Here is a 17,014-nt window from a genome sequence, read left to right as displayed (position 1 = left end):
TTGTTATGGAAGTCCTTTCCCCTTTCTGATTCTAAAGAGATCGGAAATCCAAAACGTGGTATCAACTCTCTAAGCAACAGCTTTGCTACTGTGAGACTATAATTTCTTCGTGTAGGGTACGCCTCAATCCAGTGACTAAAAATGCACACAATCACCAACACATACTCAAACCTCCACACACAGGCATTTCAATAAAATCCAATTGCATTCTGCTGACTGGTCCTCCTACTCTTCCAATGTGGCTCAAATTTACCACAGTCCCTTTTCCTGCATTAAGTTGCTGACAAATTACATAGCGATGACATACTGCTTCTGTTGCCTGTCTGAATTTTGGATTGAACCAGTTAATTTTAAATAACCGAACCAAGGCATCCCTCCCAATGTGTGCCTGACTGTGGTAGTACCTAGCCATTTGCGACAGTAAACTATTTGGCAGAACCATCTGATCCTCTTCAGATACCCATATCTCGTCAGTCATATAAACACATTTTAATTTGGACCGGAGTCTTTTCTCTTCTTTGTTAACATCTGTAAATTTTTCAACTCTTCCAAAGTATTGATTACTCTCAGTGCAAAACTTGTACATGTATTATCTTCTTCTGACATCAGTTACCACTTGTCCTTGAACGATATACATTTTTTAATTTTTTTTTTTTTTAATTGTTTTATTCATTTAAACACAAACCAAAGAAACATACATTAATTCAGCAGATCTCTCGACAAGAAAGTAAGGATTTATGAGAGCCATTACACATCATATAACTTCTGTGGTATCCCATATCGCAGAAGTAACTCTGCCAGTATCTCTCTCTATATGCTGATGTCCAGGGGTCCGTTCCGGGAGAAAGAAAGGAAAGAAAAAACAAACCCTCCATATCGGAGGAGTGCAACAGTCCGCCACCCCGGAGAAGGGCAAGGACAGACACGCCCGATGGTATTAATCTAACAGCGTCGAGCAGGGAGAACTGCAAAAAGATAACAATACAAAAAACCTCTACAAACAGGCAGGTGGAGCACACAGCCACATCGCGCGGAATTATCACACATCAAGGTAACTCGCATGATTCGGGGGGGATTGAAACACACAGATAGGAGACATCAGTCACTCAGCGCCCTCAGTCTGCGTCGCCAGATATTCATTTAAGGGGCTCCATATATCTTTGGGGCGGGATCCCTCTGGCATGAGTTCCCAGAATACTAACAGCTGATCATGACAAAAAGCAGCATCTCGTAACCAATCCGATCTACAGGGGGCTCTCCCCCGGCCCCAGCACATTGCGACTCTTCGCTTAGCCAGCAGCATGAGTAGGCCCACTAAGCGTCTATGCGGGCCATGAACCTCGTCCATATATCCCAACAGCGCAATCCTAGGGGAGAGGGGTATCTCTACCTCTATCATTTCAACAATCGACCGTCTTATCTCCTCCCAAAACTTATACACTTCCGCACACTCCCATGACAGGTGAAAGAAACCCGCATCCCGAGCCCTGCAAAGGGCGCAGCATGTGTCCGCTAGCAATCCCATGGAATGTAGTTTCCTAGGCGTATAGTATAGCCGGTGCAGAAATTTGAAGTGCAGCAAGGGCAGTCTATAGTTCGGGGACAATGTCCTCATATGAGCACAGCAGGTGCGCCACATCGCTTCCGGGATAGGCTCCCCCACATCTCTCTCCCATGCAGCCCGAGCAGGCAACACAAGGCCGCTCCCCTGCTCCTGCACAGCATTATACAGCTTAGTTATCAACTTGGAGGGGGATCTCGCGCTACAAAGTGCCTCCAGAGCCCGAAACTCCGAGGGAGCATCCGGCTCCTCAAAAAAACGATCCCACAGCAAAGCGCGGACGCGGAGAGCACAAAAACGCTGCAGAGGGGTGCCATCGCAGTTCGAAAGTGCACCAGTAACATCCAACAGCCGACCGTCCACTACCCAGTCTCCCAGCACCGACAAGTCAGCGTCTCGTAGAAACCTGCGCACCCCTCCATCACGAAACATCTGGGCATCAGCCACTGTCATAACAGGCAGCGATGGAGCAAAGGGTGCAGGCATCCCGGCCCGCTGCCTCAACGCTCTCCATGCTCCCACAGTGCAGGAGACCGTGTCAATTCCTCTAGAACGGGGGAGAACCCGCCCGCCGAGCGCACATATCAAGCCGTCAGGCCAGACAGAATCACTCTCCGGTGCAAGGTGTGGCATATACCGGGTCGGATTCAGCCAATAGTATGCGAAATGCGCCTGTGCACAGTGATAATATAACTCCACGTCTGGGGCTGCCAATCCGCCCCGCTCAAACGGCAGCGTCAATCTCTCCCAAGCGATGCGGGGCTGTCGCCCCGCCCACGCCAGCCGCACAAGCGCAGATCTCAGGCGTCGGAAATAAGCCTTAGTGAGTGGCAGGGGAAGATTCACGAATAAATACAAGAATTTAGGGAGTACCACCATCTTAGCAATGCGACCAGTCAGCGAAAGGGGCAGAGCTTTCCAGACCTCCACCTTTTCCTCTAGCAATGTCAGAGCTGTCCCGTAATTAGCAAGCCGAAGCGATTCTGCGTCGCAGCACAGGTGTATGCCCAGATAACGCACCGGCCCGTCTGCCCGGACCAATGGGTATCGCGAATCAAATCTCTCCACGCTAGGGGTTAGTGGCAAGATCATTGATTTCGACCAATTAATAGTGACCCCAGAAAAGTTCCCAAAGCGAACAATTTCGTCTAATAAGATATCTAAATTTTGCCCAGGATTGCGCACGTATATCGCGATATCATCTGCATATAAAGATATCAAGACAGGGCGTTTCCGGAACTGTAGGCCGCTATTACTATATTTCTGTCGCAGTCCTGCCGCCAGGGGCTCCATTGCAGCCGCGAAAAGAAGCGGAGACAGCGGGCAGCCCTGTCGCATACCCCGCGAAACCAGGAATGGGTCAGATATACCACCGTTAAGACGCAGCCTGGCAGTAGGCAGGGTGTACAACAACCTGATCCAGTTCACAAAACGCGCGCTGAGACCCACTCGGTTCAGAAGTGCAAACATATATTCCCAGGCCAGGGAATCAAAGGCCGCATCAAGAAACACTGCAGCTACCTCATCGCCTGTCTCTAGTGATCCCAGCACCGCAAAGAAAGTACGCAGATTATGGCTCGTGGATCTCCCGAGGATAAAGCCCGATTGATCCAGAAGCACCGTTCTAGAGAGTAGTGGCTGCAGTCGAGTCGCTATCATTTTTGCGAGAATCTTGTTATCAATGTTTATCATAGAAAGTGGGCGATACGAATCACATTGTGTCGGGTCCTTCCCCGGTTTCAAGACAGTTATTATTAAGGCCTCCCGGAGGGAGGTCGGAAGCGACCCAGTCGCCATAGACTCCTCATACACCTCCAGCAAATAAGGAGCAAGGATGTCCACATATTCTTTATAAAAGGCAGGGGTTAAACCGTCGGTGCCCGGAGCCTTATCCCCGGGTAGGCTTTGGATCGCCGCCGCCACCTCCTCTACTGTGAACGGCATATCCATATACATCCTGTGTGCCTCCTCAAACCATACTAACGCAATGCTCTCAAAATACTCCTTCATATCTGCCTCCCTGAGACCCACCGGAGGCGCGTATAGCTGCGAGAAAAATTTTGCAAATACCTGCATTACGCCTCCCGTTCCAGTCACCTTGCCCCCCTCAGTATCTATTACCTCAGTAAAGTAATTACTGGCCCAGGGGCTACGCAATAATCCCGCTAGTGTCCTCCCGGCTCTCTCACCCTCGCCATACCTGCGGGCCTGCGCATGTCTCCCCAGGAAGCAAACCTCTCGTAGAGAGGCCTCCTCATATAGTGACACCTCACGCCTGATTTCGGCAAGCACCTCGCCTGACCATGTCGCCTCTAAGCGCCGTTCCAGATCACCAAGCCTCCTTGCGATATCAGCCATCTCCCGCCTTAAAGCTTTCACTATCCAATGCTGCTTTGCAAGACACACCCCACGGATAACCACTTTAAATGCCTCCCATACAGTACCAGGGGAGTCCACCGAACCTCGATTCTCCTAAAAAAATAACCGAACAGCCTCTCGTACTTCCTCTCGGAAGATGTCATCCCGGAGAGCACCACTGGGCAACCGCCACAGCACCATTGGTTGCAGCTCACAAGGTATCGCCAGGTCTAATAACACCGGTGAGTGGTCTGACAGCGTACGGGGAAGATGGTCTATTGCTCTAGTCCAAGCCTCCACATCTCTAGTGCCCAGCCATCTATCAATACGGGACCAACTACTATGGAAGTAATTCAAGCAGGTGCCCTCCCGTACTCCTATATGTCTCTGTCTCCACAGATCTACCAGCGCACCGCTATCCATTACTGCTGTCAATGATCTTGCTGAAGAAACATGTTGCATCGTGGACGCACTCTCCCGGTCCAGCCAAGTATCTAGGACTACATTAAAATCCCCGCCCCAGATCACAGCTCCAGCTCCCAGCGACTCTACTTGGCGCCCTACCTCCAGGAAAAACTCCGGGTCATCCACATTTGGCCCATATACTGCCACTAGCCGGCAAGCCCTGTCCAATAACACTCCACTCAGTATTACGTATCTGCCATTGGGGTCAGAAATAATTTCGCGCGTGCGCCACTGCAGCCCCTTACGGATAATGATTGCAACCCCACGAGCGTAGCTAGAGTATGTAGAATGGTGAGCCTCCCCAGCCCAGCCAGCTTTCAGCCTACCAGCTGTCGATGCCATCTGATGCGTTTCTTGTAACATACAGATGTCAATACCATGCCGCTTAACATAAGCCATCACCAGCCGGGCCTTTCGATTATCATTAAGTCCCCGCACATTCCATGTCAAGCATCTCACAGCGGAGGTAACATCATCCCCCATCCTAACCAAAGTCATACAACACTGCGCATGGACACAGCTCTTCACCTGCCAAGAACTTAACAAAAAAGGAACCTTTCCCAATTAGCCCCACCCTCCCACCACCCACCCAGGCCCCCCAATCGGACCCTCGTAGTGTCCCATCTAACCACCCCTAAAACCCACACTGCAGGCATAAAACACGAAATAACCGGACTCATCCGTGGCGGCAGAAGCCAGCCATGCAACCCTCCACCCAGTTGTCTAGGGGAGAGGGGCCGCGGGCAAGCAACAGCTACACATCAGGGGCCAGATCGAGGAGCGGACCCACACGCCCCCACAGCCTCAAACATAATGGAGTCCCGCACATGTCACTTAATCATTGTCACTGAGAGAGGCGTCCTCAGAGCCCACCCCCCCGGTGTCCCCGCCCCCCGCTGCCTAGGTAATCGTCTAGCGAACTTAGTCACCTGCTTTGGATCCGAGAAATACAGCACTTTGCCTTCATGTCGCACCCTCAATTTGGCTGGGTATAACAGAGCAAACCCGATTCCAGCCTGGCTGAGCAGGCGCTTTGTCGGTAGAAAAGCCCGCCTCTGGGCTTGTACACCTGGGGTATAATCGGGAAAAAAGTTAATTTTGGAGTTCTTATATACTAGAGGACTTTTCTCCCTAGCTAGCCGGCGCACAGTATCTCGGTCCCTGTAATTCAATAGTCGTGCAATAATTGGGCGTGGAGGAGTGCCAGGAGGGGGCCGAGGCCCCAAGGAGCGATGTGCCCTCTCAATCACCAGCAGCCGAGAGAGCTCGCCAGCAAACAGCTCTTGTAACATATTCTCGACGAAGTCCTCCATGCGACCCATGTCAGTTGCCTCCGGCAGCCCCACGATACGGATGTTGTTACGTAGGGACCGGGCCTCCAGATCCTCATTTTTGTTTCGTATCACCTCCAGGAGACGCTCCATCTGTGCAATCTGTTCTCTATCGCCACTGAGCGCATCCTCTATCTCAGATGTGCGAGTCTCCAGAGTCTCAAACCTAGCATCGTGGTCATCTACCCGGGCTCTAATGCGGTCAAGCCGCTCCGATACATGGTCCAGCTTAGCGTCTATCCCAGCCAAGCTGGTCTTAAGTTCCATGAACATGGATCTCACAGACAACTCTGGAGACTCCCCCTCAGCGTCTGCCTCTCCAGTCTGGGAGGCGGAGGGGGCACCGCGTTTTTCTCCTCCAGAGAAGGAGAGTTTAGCCTGCCGCTTATCTGCCTTGCCCATCTTGCAGTATTACACGAATTGTGTAACTAGCACAGTCCAAATGCACCTATCCAAGACTACGGGTCTCTGTCTCCAAAAAAACACCTGGCCAGCTACTTCGTTCTCCTCACCAGTTTACCAGGCGGCCCCCAGGCGTACCTGACAGTCTCTTCATCTCCCAAGTCAATCCGTTTCAGTATGTGAGTTCCACAAGCCCCACCAGCAGCAGGGGGGTTTCACACATCCCAGGGGGGAAGGGGGGGGGGGGGGGGGTCAGCCGGCCACCAGTTTTCAGAACCAGGATGTTTAAGCTCCACGAGCCAGGTGGGGACCTCAGGAGCGCGGCGCCGTACCAGCCAGAGCCAGAGCCTCCGACCCCCGTCCCACACCCCGCTCCGCCACTTACCTAGTTCTGTGCCGTCAGTACAATGCAGGGCTCCAGAAGCGATCCGCAGGCCACCAACAATGTTCGTATGTAGGCAGCAGGGGGAAGAACCGGAGACCACCAGGCGGATCATCCAACAGGCCCTGTATTCAGGCCCTCACCTCCTCCAGTTTCCGCGCGCTCAGAAAGCGCTTACTATCAGCCGGGCCCCGCATGCTCCCGCCGGGGGCCCGGGGACCAGAAAGCCCGGAGGGAATCCCCAGCCGGGGGTCGGGAGAGGCCCACGAGGCCGGCACCCCCAGCCGCAGCACGCACCGGGAGCCAATCAGCAAAAGAAGGGGAGGGTGGGGGGAGCCGCGGCCCGAAACGGCCGCCGATCAGGCTCCCCTGGGGGTCTTCCGCGCCCCGTCCTCTTTCCCCTCGATCGAGGGAGGCCGCAGCGTCCCTCCCCTCCGTGCACACCGAAGGAGTCGGCGCACGCGGGAGACAGCCGGCGCCAGGCCCCTCAGCGCACCTCCAGTCCCCGGGCGCCCGCAGCAGCCAAAACCGGCTCGCGCAGCCTCGCTGGAGTCTCCGGGGGGGAGTCCAAGGGGTCCGCTCCTTTCACCGCCACCCGTAGGATAAGTTATGTCGCATAAGTTGCCCGGCCCCGGCAGAGCCTCACAATGTGACGGCCATCTTGCCCGGTGGCCAAGCCACACCCCCAACGATATACAGTTCAATGCGCAAAACATTTAGACTTGATCTGCATATCCATTTCCCAATGAGATGTAGTCCTGTGACTTTAGATGCGCACTGCATTTCACCACAGCAATTTCTTCAGGCAACTGTATTGCATACAGCAACTCTCTTATTTTCTCACCATTTCTTACTGGCAAACTAGTAGAGGTCAGGAAACCTCTCTGTGACCACAATGGGCCAAAATCATGAACAATTCCAAATCCATATTGGCTATCAGTATAGATTGTGACTCTCTGCCTTGCAGAAACATGGCACGCTCTAGTAAGAGCTACCAACTCTGCTACTTGTGCAGTATACACTCCTCAAAGCCAGGAAGCTTCTAAAGTCCCTGTAATTGTGCACACGGCATATCCTGCTCTCAAGGTTCCTATACCATCTCTGAGACAAGAACCATCGACAAAGACAATTTGGTAATTTTCTTCCAATCGAGTATCTCTAATGTCCTGTCTCGGTTTAGTGCACAAATCAGTTACCTCAAGACAATCGGGCTCAATGTCGCTCCTCTTTTTTTATTTCAGCGGTTTCACTTGGAAGTAAAGTTGCCTGGTTCAACACTGTACATCTTTTCAAAGTTACATTTGAAGCACCTAAAATGCTCGTCTTATACCTTGTCAGTCTGGCACCAGTCAAGAACTGCGTTTTTGTCCATGTCAGTAAAATTTCAATTGAGTGAGGGACGACTACCGTCAGGGGATATCCCATCACTATTCCCTCACATTGTGAAAGACTTTGACCAACAGTGGCTACTGCACGCAAACAACCTGGTAAGGCTGCTGCAACTGGGTCCAAAGTAGTTGAAAAATATGCTTCTGGGCGATGAGCACCTCCATGGACCTGACTCAAAACAGACAAACAACATGCATCATGCTCTTCACAAAACAACGTGAATGGCTTTGTGTAGTCAGGCATGCCTAAAGCTGGAACTCTGCACAAACTCTCTCTCAACTCAGTGAACGCTTTCATCTGATCTCCATCTAAGGTTATGGGATCAGTAACATTCTTGTGTGTCAATTTCTGCAATGGCTTTGAGATTTCCGCAAAATTTGGAATCCACTGTCGACAGTAACCTACCATTCCCAGGAACATCCTGACATCTCTCTGTGAAGTCGGAGGACTTCTCTGCAAAATCATTGTAATCCTCTCTCTGGATATTTTCCTCAACCCTTTCTCAATTTGGTGACCCGAGTACTTTACCATTTTCTGACAGTACTGCAATTTCAGTGGTAACACCTTATGGCCAAACTTTCCCAAATGATTCAGATGGGCAATCGAGTCGTACTTACACTCGTCCCTTGTCTTTGAAGTAATCAACAGATCATCAATGTATTGTAGCAGAGTCGATTGATACGGTAATTCCAATGACTCCAGGTTCTTCTTTAGGTTCTGATTAAACAAGGAAGGTGACTCTGTGTACCCTTGAGGAAGCCTGCACCAGCTGTAGAATCTGTCTAGGAATTTGAAACTGAAAAGAAACTGACTATCCTCTTGAAGAGGCACAGAGAAGAAAGCTTGTGACAAATCAACCACTGTGAATCACTCTGCATCGCATGGTATCTGAAACATTATTACTACTGGATTTGGCACCACAGGACAACACTTCACCACCATGTCGTTCACTTTCCTCAAGTCCTGAGCAATTCGTACTTTCCCACATGGCTTCTTCAAACCCATTATCGGTGAATTACATGGGCTGCTCGACACTTCTTTTAAAACTCCCTGTTTTACAAAGTCCCCAATCATCTGTGCCACTTTCATCATAACATCTTGTGCCATGTTGTACTGGGGAAGCTGTGGAAACACCATATTTGGCTTCAGAGTGACTTTAATCAGCTCTACTCCCTTAATCAAACCCACTTCCTTTCCTGCCAAATCCCACATATTTTCCTGCACTGTTCCTCGTAAATCTGTATCTTTCAATGTGAACATGGGGAAAAACTCAATCAGTGGGTGCTCCTCATTTGTAACTTCACATTCTGATTCAGGAGTTGTGTCCTCCTCGCCCTCACTATTTGTCTAAATTTCAATTCCATCTGTTGAACAACAGATTGAACACTGTGTTTTACACAACAAATCCCTTCCCAGTAGGGATACCGGACTTGAGTTGCAAACCACTCCGTGGAAATTGACAATTTCAACTTGTACTGGATCTGTAATTGGATTGATCAGTTGCTTATTTGCTACCCCTATCACCTGGACTGTTCTTCCTGAAAGAGGTAAATTCTGCACTTCTGCACTTCTGACAGTTGAGCGTGTAGCTCCTGTATCCACCAAGAGTAAAACCTTGTGGCCTATTACCTTTCTCTTCACATAGGGTCCTCGCTGATCTACTTCTAAGGAATCTGCAAGCACACATGTCTCCTCATCTGAACTATTGTTCATCCATTCTCCGTTTATTTCATTCTCACTGTGTAATAGGAACTGGTGTACTGTGCCACTATTTCTGTCTTGCCTCTGACCCGTGACCTGTGGAGCAAGTATTATCTGTTGCTGTTCCATTGGAGCTTGAGGTATCTGCATTTGTTGTCTAGGTACGATTGGAACCCGCTGCTGCACTGGTTGTAATTGTGTTATCTGTGGTCTTGGCACTTGCATTTGCTGCACTGGCTGAAAATCTTGCATCTGATTCATATTATTCTGAACATTTTGATTAGCACCTCTCATTCTGGGCACTCTGACATTTTGGATTGTATTGACATCACCATTCAGCTGAACAAAACCTTCCTGCACCACCAACCGACACTCCAGCTTCCAGTGTCCCACATTTCCGCAAAGATGACACAGTGACATCTTCTTCATCCCTGGCACATTATTTTGAACCACCACCGTACTCAAATTGGGACCACGATTCACATTAATCCCACGTCCCCTACCTCTCATCTGCGGCTGAAAAATAACGATTCCCTGTTGCTGAGTTATCTGCTGCACTAAAGTTACTCCTGTTTGAGCTGCCTTAATCTGCATCACCATTGCCTTCAACATCTTCTGTTTTAATTCAATATTGTCACTACAGTATTTTGCATACTGCAATACCTCATCAATCGGCTTTGCTTGCCAAAAAATCTAATGACTCTTGATCATCTGACCTATTTCAGGTCTCAGTCCTTCCACGAACCTGAACAGAAAATGCAACATGTCCTTCGTCTCAATTGTTTCCTTGCCACTTTACTTCTTGAACGCTTTTAACAATCTCTCATAGTACGCATGTATTGACTCATTCACCTCCTGTACTGTTCTGTCAATTCTTTGCCAGTCAGTATTTTTAGGCAAAATTTTCATCTTCAGGAACTCAATCACCTTATAATAATTCTTCATTACTTCAGGTGAGGGTGCTCCTGTAGTCCTGTCCCTTTCTGGTTCACTTGTTGGCCAATCTACTGCTCTTTTACATTCAACCCACAAATCAGCTGGAACCACTATCTCCAATAAGGTATTCAAATCTTCCCAAAGACATTTCAAAAGCTTCACAAACCTGTCTGTCTGCTGATACCACTCAACCGGTTTCTCCCGTAGTTTTGGATAGTCATTCGTAAAAGACAGAGGCCCTCATTCTGACCTTGGCGGTCGGCGGAGAGGCGGCGGTCGGACCGCGAACAGACCGGCGGTATTAAAAATGGCATTCTGACCCTGGCGGGAACCGCCAACACAGCCCGCCAACTTAACACTCCGACCGCCACAGCGGTACAAACAAACAGCGCGGCGGTTCCCGCCAACAGCCCGGCGGCAGACAAAGTACCGCCCACCCTATTACGACCCACCAATCTGCCACCTTTTCCGGGGCGGGAGCACCGCCGATAAGAACACGGCGGAAACAGACTACGAACGGGAAAACGCTCACCTCTACGCACTCCACGCGAGATTCCGGCAGTATGGAGCCAGAGTTACAGGTCATCCCCGCACTCCTATTCCTCCTCATATACCAGGAGCACGCCCGGCGGCGCGGAAGACATCGGTGAGTACTGCACCTACGACACAGGGGAGGGAAAAGATTACCGGCACACACCCACCCACCCACACCCACTACAACACACACATCAATGCATTCCCACAGATCACTGTCACAACCCACAAACCACCCCCCTCCGAAATAATGCAAAGACCAAAAGAAGAGATCATAAACGGGCAGATATATTGAAATATGTACACCAGTAATCACAATAAATAAATAAACTATGTACAAAATATATACAGCTACTAAATGTAGTCCAACCACTGTCCGTGGATCACAGGGGTCCTGTGCAAAGGGGCAAGGCCCAGTCCCACGACAAGAACTCCACGGAGAGAACACTGCAGGGGCATCAGAAAGAAAATAGGACAGGCACCTCAGGGGGAAGGGAAGGGGGGGCACCTCAGCCACTTGAGTACACGACGCCAGATCCACGAGGGGACTCCATGACCACTGGGCCATCCTGGGGAGAGCAAAGCCACAGTCCATACAGTCCATACAGTGGGTGGCCTGCCCACTGGGCCATTCTGGGGAGAGCAAAGCCACAGTCCATACAGTCCATACAGTGGGTGGCCTGCCCACTGGGCCATCCTGGGGAGAGCAAAGCCACAGTCCATACAGTCCATACAGTGGGTGGCCTGCCCACTGGGCCATCCTGGGGAGAGCAAAGCCACAGTCCATACAGTGGGTGGCCTGCCCACTGGGCCATCCTGGGGAGAGCAAAGCCACAGTCCATACAGTCCATACAGTGGGTGGCCTGCCCACTGGGCCATCCTGGGGAGAGCAAAGCCACAGTCCATACAGTCCATACAGTGGGTGGCCTGCCCACTGGGCCATCCTGGGGAGAGCAAAGCCACAGTCCATACAGTCCATAACAGACCCCACTGCCACTGGAGGAGGCAAGTTGGCCAGAGGACATCCTGCAGCCCTGCCCGAGATAGATCCTGCCCTGGCACGTCTGCCAAAGGGCCAGCGGTTCTTGCCCTGAAGGGCCCAGTTCTGCGGTTCTTGAGACGGCGGGGCCCAGTTCAGCGGTTCTTGAGACGGCGGGGCCCAGTTCAGCGGTTCTTGCCTTGAAGGGCCCAGTTCAGCGGTTCTTGCCTTGAAGGGCCCAGTTCAGCGGTTCTTGAGACGGCGGGGCCCAGTTCAGCGGTTCTTGCCTTGAAGGGCCCAGTTCAGCGGTTCTTGAGACGGCGGGGCCCAGTTCAGCGGTTCTTGCCTTGAAGGGCCCAGTTCAGCGGTTCTTGCCTTGAAGGGCCCAGTTCAGCGGTTCTTGAGACGGCGGGGCCCAGTTCAGCGGTTCTTGCCTTGAAGGGCCCAGTTCAGCGGTTCTTGCCTTGAAGGGCCCAGTTCAGCGGTTCTTGAGACGGCGGGGCCCAGTTCAGCGGTTCTTGCCTTGAAGGGCCCAGTTCAGCGGTTCTTGCCTTGAAGGGCCCAGTTCAGCGGTTCTTGCCTTGAAGGGCCCAGTTCAGCGGTTCTTGCCTTGAAGGGCCCAGTTCAGCGGTTCTTGAGACGGCGGGGCACAGTTCAGCGGTTCTTGCCTTGAAGGGCCCAGTTCAGCGGTTCTTGCCTTGAAGGGCCCAGTTCAGCGGTTCTTGAGACGGCGGGGCCCAGTTCAGCGGTTCTTGCCTTGAAGGGCCCAGTTCAGCGGTTCTTGCCTTGAAGGGCCCAGTTCAGCGGTTCTTGAGACGGCGGGGCCCAGTTCAGCGGTTCTTGCCTTGAAGGGCCCAGTTCAGCGGTTCTTGCCTTGAAGGGCCCAGTTCAGCGGTTCTTGAGACGGCGGGGCCCAGTTCAGCGGTTCTTGCCTTGAAGGGCCCAGTTCAGCGGTTCTTGCCTTGAAGGGCCCAGTTCAGCGGTTCTTGCCTTGAAGGGCCCAGTTCAGCGGTTCTTGAGACGGCGGGGTCCAGTTCAGCGGTTCTTGCCTTGAAGGGCCCAGTTCAGCGGTTCTTGAGACGGCGGGGCCCAGTTCAGCGGTTCTTGCCTTGAAGGGCCCAGTTCAGCGGTTCTTGAGACGGCGGACGGTCTATGGCCAACTGCTAAATGCCTGGTGGTGCCCTCCTGGGCAGCGGGGATGGTGCTCCTTCACTGCCCACCTGGGCTGTGGGTGGTGGGGCCCTCCTGGCCAGCTGGGCTGGGTCCTCCCTGGGCAGCGGCTATGGGGCTGGTGGGCTCTCCCGGGGCAGCTGTGCCGGTTCCTCCCGGGGCAGCGGCTATGGGGGTTGTGGGCTCCTCCTGGGCAGCAGGCCTGCTGCCTGACCTCTCCAACTTGCTGCCCTTGCCCTCCTTAGTCGTCGGCCTGTGGCCCTTTCCTCCCTTTGGAGCTGTGGCTGGTGACTGTCTCTGGGTGGTGTCCGGGGGGGATGTAGAAGGCGGGCTCCTGCGGCGCCCCTTCCGCCTTCTGCTCCTCTTCCCAGGGGGTGGGCTGGCTGTCCCCTTGCTGCTGGGCGAAGATCCAGACATGCGGGCTGGCGGGCTCCAATACCCCTGCACCCTTGTCAAGGGGGCTGCAGGGCTGGTGGTGGCTGAGGTGCTCTTCTTACCCCGACGAGAAGGAGGGGGGGGCTCAGGGTCAGGAAAGAAGTTAGTAGTGGCGAGGAAGAGCTTCTTGGGACAATGGAGAGTGGTAGGTACAGTGGGAATGGGAGTGGAGGGAGAGGATGTGGTTGTAGGTGAGTCACGTTTGCTGTCTTTGGGTGCAGGTGCAGGAGGGATAGGCTGTCGTGAGGAGGATGGCTGTTGGGTGGGTGGGTGGCTGCGTTTGTGTGGTGTGGAAGAGGGGGTGACAGACACAGTGGGAGAGGACACAGGGGACGTGTAAATGGCAGTGGGGGTGGTGACTGCACGTGTGCGGACTGGAGTGGAGGGTGTGCTGGTGATGGAAACACTGGCTGATGGTGAGGTGAATGGAGGTGTGAGTGTAGACGTCACAGGGAGGGAGGAGGGAGACGAGGAGGTGGGGGTCACAGAGGTGGTAGTGACTGTTGGCATGTCTGCATCGGAATGTTGCGTGTGTGAATGTCTGCGTGATCTGTGGTGCTTATGTTTGGATGAGCTTCTCTTGGGTGTTGAGGTGTGTGCAGGCTGGTCTGATGGTGTGGGTGGGACAGGCAGAGGAACAGGAGACTGGGAGGAGGGAGTTAGTAGAGGCAGGCAGGAGACAGGGACAATGGCTGCCGTCAGTGCTGAGGCCAGAGCCTGGAACGATCGCTGATGGGCAGCCTGACCCGAATGAATGCCCTCCAGGTACGCATTGCTGCGATGAACCTCCCTCTCCACCCCCTGGATGGCATTCAAAAGGGTAGTCTGCCCAACAATGAGCGTTCGGAGGAGGTCAATGACCTCCTCACTGAGGGCAGCGGGGGTAACAGGGGCAGGGCCTGAGGTGCCTGGGGCGAAGGAGATGCCCGGCTTCCTGGCAGAGCGGGCACGGGGCGAACGCGGAGGGGCTGCTGGGAGGGCGGAGATGGTGCGCTGGGTGGCGGCTGTACCTGTAATGGCGGGGGGCACGGATGGTGCCACCCCCGCAAGGGAGCCCCCTTCCGAGGACGTGTCCGTGTCGCTGCAGGCTCCAGTCGTCCCCGTCGTGGAGCTCCCCTCGCCCTCCGTCTCACTGGTCCAGTCTGACTCTGTGGCATGGCCCTCCTGGGCCATGTGAGATGCAGCTCCCTCCTGCCCCGATGCCACTTCTCCTCCGCCTGATGATGCTGATGCACACAAGCACAGAAAGACAAACAAAAAGGGGGGGGGAGAGAGAAATAAAGGGATATTGAGTACATGGATCTCCGGTACAGTTAGCGGACATGACAGACACAGATGCCCCCTGCACTAAGTTGCGCACTTGGGGTCCGCTACGCATTCCGTGGAACATGCCCTACACGCCTAGAGTTGACAACTGCACCCATGGATGACACGGCCCAGGGATGGCTGTACTGACAAACTACTGAGGGTGGTGGCTGGGGACACAGGGGCTTACGGGGGTGCCCAGCCTACAGATATCGCCCTGGCCTAGGGGGACCCCCAGCCCTCCTCCCCCAACCAGACACCTCCACTGCGCGACCACAGAGTAGATAATGCTTGTACTCACCCCCTTGTGTCTGCTGTGCTGCCCTCACGCGCCCATCCAATTCAGGGTAGGCCACCGCCAGGATCCGGAACATCAGGGGGCTCAGTTGACGGCAGGCACCCCGCCTACGTTGGGAGGCCATCCCCAGCAGAGACTCGGCGGTCTTCTTGGTCCCGCGGCGGATGTCCTCCCACCTCTTGCGGCAGTGGGTGCCCCGTCGATGGTGGACCCCCAGGGCCCGGACTTCCTTGGCGATGGCACGCCAAATCCCGATCTTCTCATGGGCGCGGACCTATGTGACACGTACAGGGAGGGAGAAATACCACGTTCAAGTTACTCAGCATTTTCCTTTCCAGTGGCCCAACGCCCCCCATCCCCGCCAGGCCCCCCGCCAGGCCCAACATGCCCCCCATCCCCGCCAGGCCCCCCGCCAGGCCCCCCGCCATGCCCAACATGCCCCCCATCCCCGCCAGGCCCCCCGCCATGCCCAACATGCCCCCCATCCCCGCCAGGCCCCCCGCCAGGCCCAACATGGCCCCCCATCCCCGCCAGGCCCCCCGCCAGGCCCCCCGCCATGCCCAACATGCCCCCCATCCCCGCCAGGCCCCCCGCCAGGCCCAACATGGCCCCCATCCCCGCCAGGCCCCCCGCCAGGCCCCCCGCCAGGCCCCCCGCCAGCCCCAACATGCCCCCCATCCCCGCCAGGCCCCCCGCCAGGCCCCCCGCCATGCCCAACATGCCCCCCATCCCCGCCAGGCCCCCCGCCAGGCCCAACATGCCCCCCATCCCCGCCAGGCCCCCCGCCAGGCCCCCCGCCATGCCCAACATGCCCCCCATCCCCGCCAGGCCCCCCGCCAGGCCCAACATGCCCCCCATCCCCGCCAGGCCCCCAAGCCAGCCAGTGGCCCCAAATCCAGATAGAATTAAACTCACTTGTTGGTCTGGAGGACCGTAGAGTAGCGCATACTGGGGGAGGACCCCATCCACAAGTTTCTCCAACTCCTCTCCAGTGAAGGCAGGGGCCCTTTCCCCAGTCGCAGCAGCCATTGTCCCTTCCAGACCGAGGTCACAGCAACACTTGCAGTATAGGTCCTCTCCTGTGAAAGTTCAAGTCGCAAGTGGATAAGTAGATAGAAAATGGCGGTCACGTCCGCGGCGGTGCGTACCGCGGCGGTGCGTCCCGCCACCGCCGGCGCCCTTCGCCATTGGCTCCTGAAACCCATAGGCTTCAATGTTAACCAATGCGGCTTCGCGCCGCGGTCTTCGGCCGCCGCCCGCCGCGGTGTGCCACGCCAGCGCATTGACCTCACATCCCATTGTCACACTTCACAGGTCAGGCAGCCGCCATTTCCAGGGCCCACATGGCTCAATTTCAACTGCGTCACACAGGCCTAGGCCTTGCATAGCCACTCAGACACGCCATTCACTGCATAGAGAATCGTATACTGTGCTAGCTGTGAGTACGTACCTGTGGGTTGCCTGACTGTGTGCTCCATGTTGTCCTTCCTAGGCACCGTCCGCTGGGTTTGGCGAGGAGACGGATGAATCCTCCCGTGTACCGACCGCTGGTGGACCTGTCGACAATGGAAGAACGCCACATTATCCTGACCTACCGTCTTAACCGTGCCACTATCCATGAACTGTGTGCCCGGCTGGAGCCCGACCTGATGTCCCCCATCCGCCAACCCACAGGAATTCCCCCTCTGGTGCAGGTCATGTCAGTACTCCATTTCTTGGCAAGTGGGTCATTTCAGACAACCGTGGGAATTGCTTCTGGGATGTCTCA

Source organism: Pleurodeles waltl, chromosome 8, assembly GCF_031143425.1.
Source record: "Pleurodeles waltl isolate 20211129_DDA chromosome 8, aPleWal1.hap1.20221129, whole genome shotgun sequence".
Lineage (NCBI taxonomy): Eukaryota > Metazoa > Chordata > Amphibia > Caudata > Salamandridae > Pleurodeles > Pleurodeles waltl.
The sequence above is the reverse complement of the archived record's forward strand: the minus strand, read 5'-3'. Positions refer to the sequence as shown.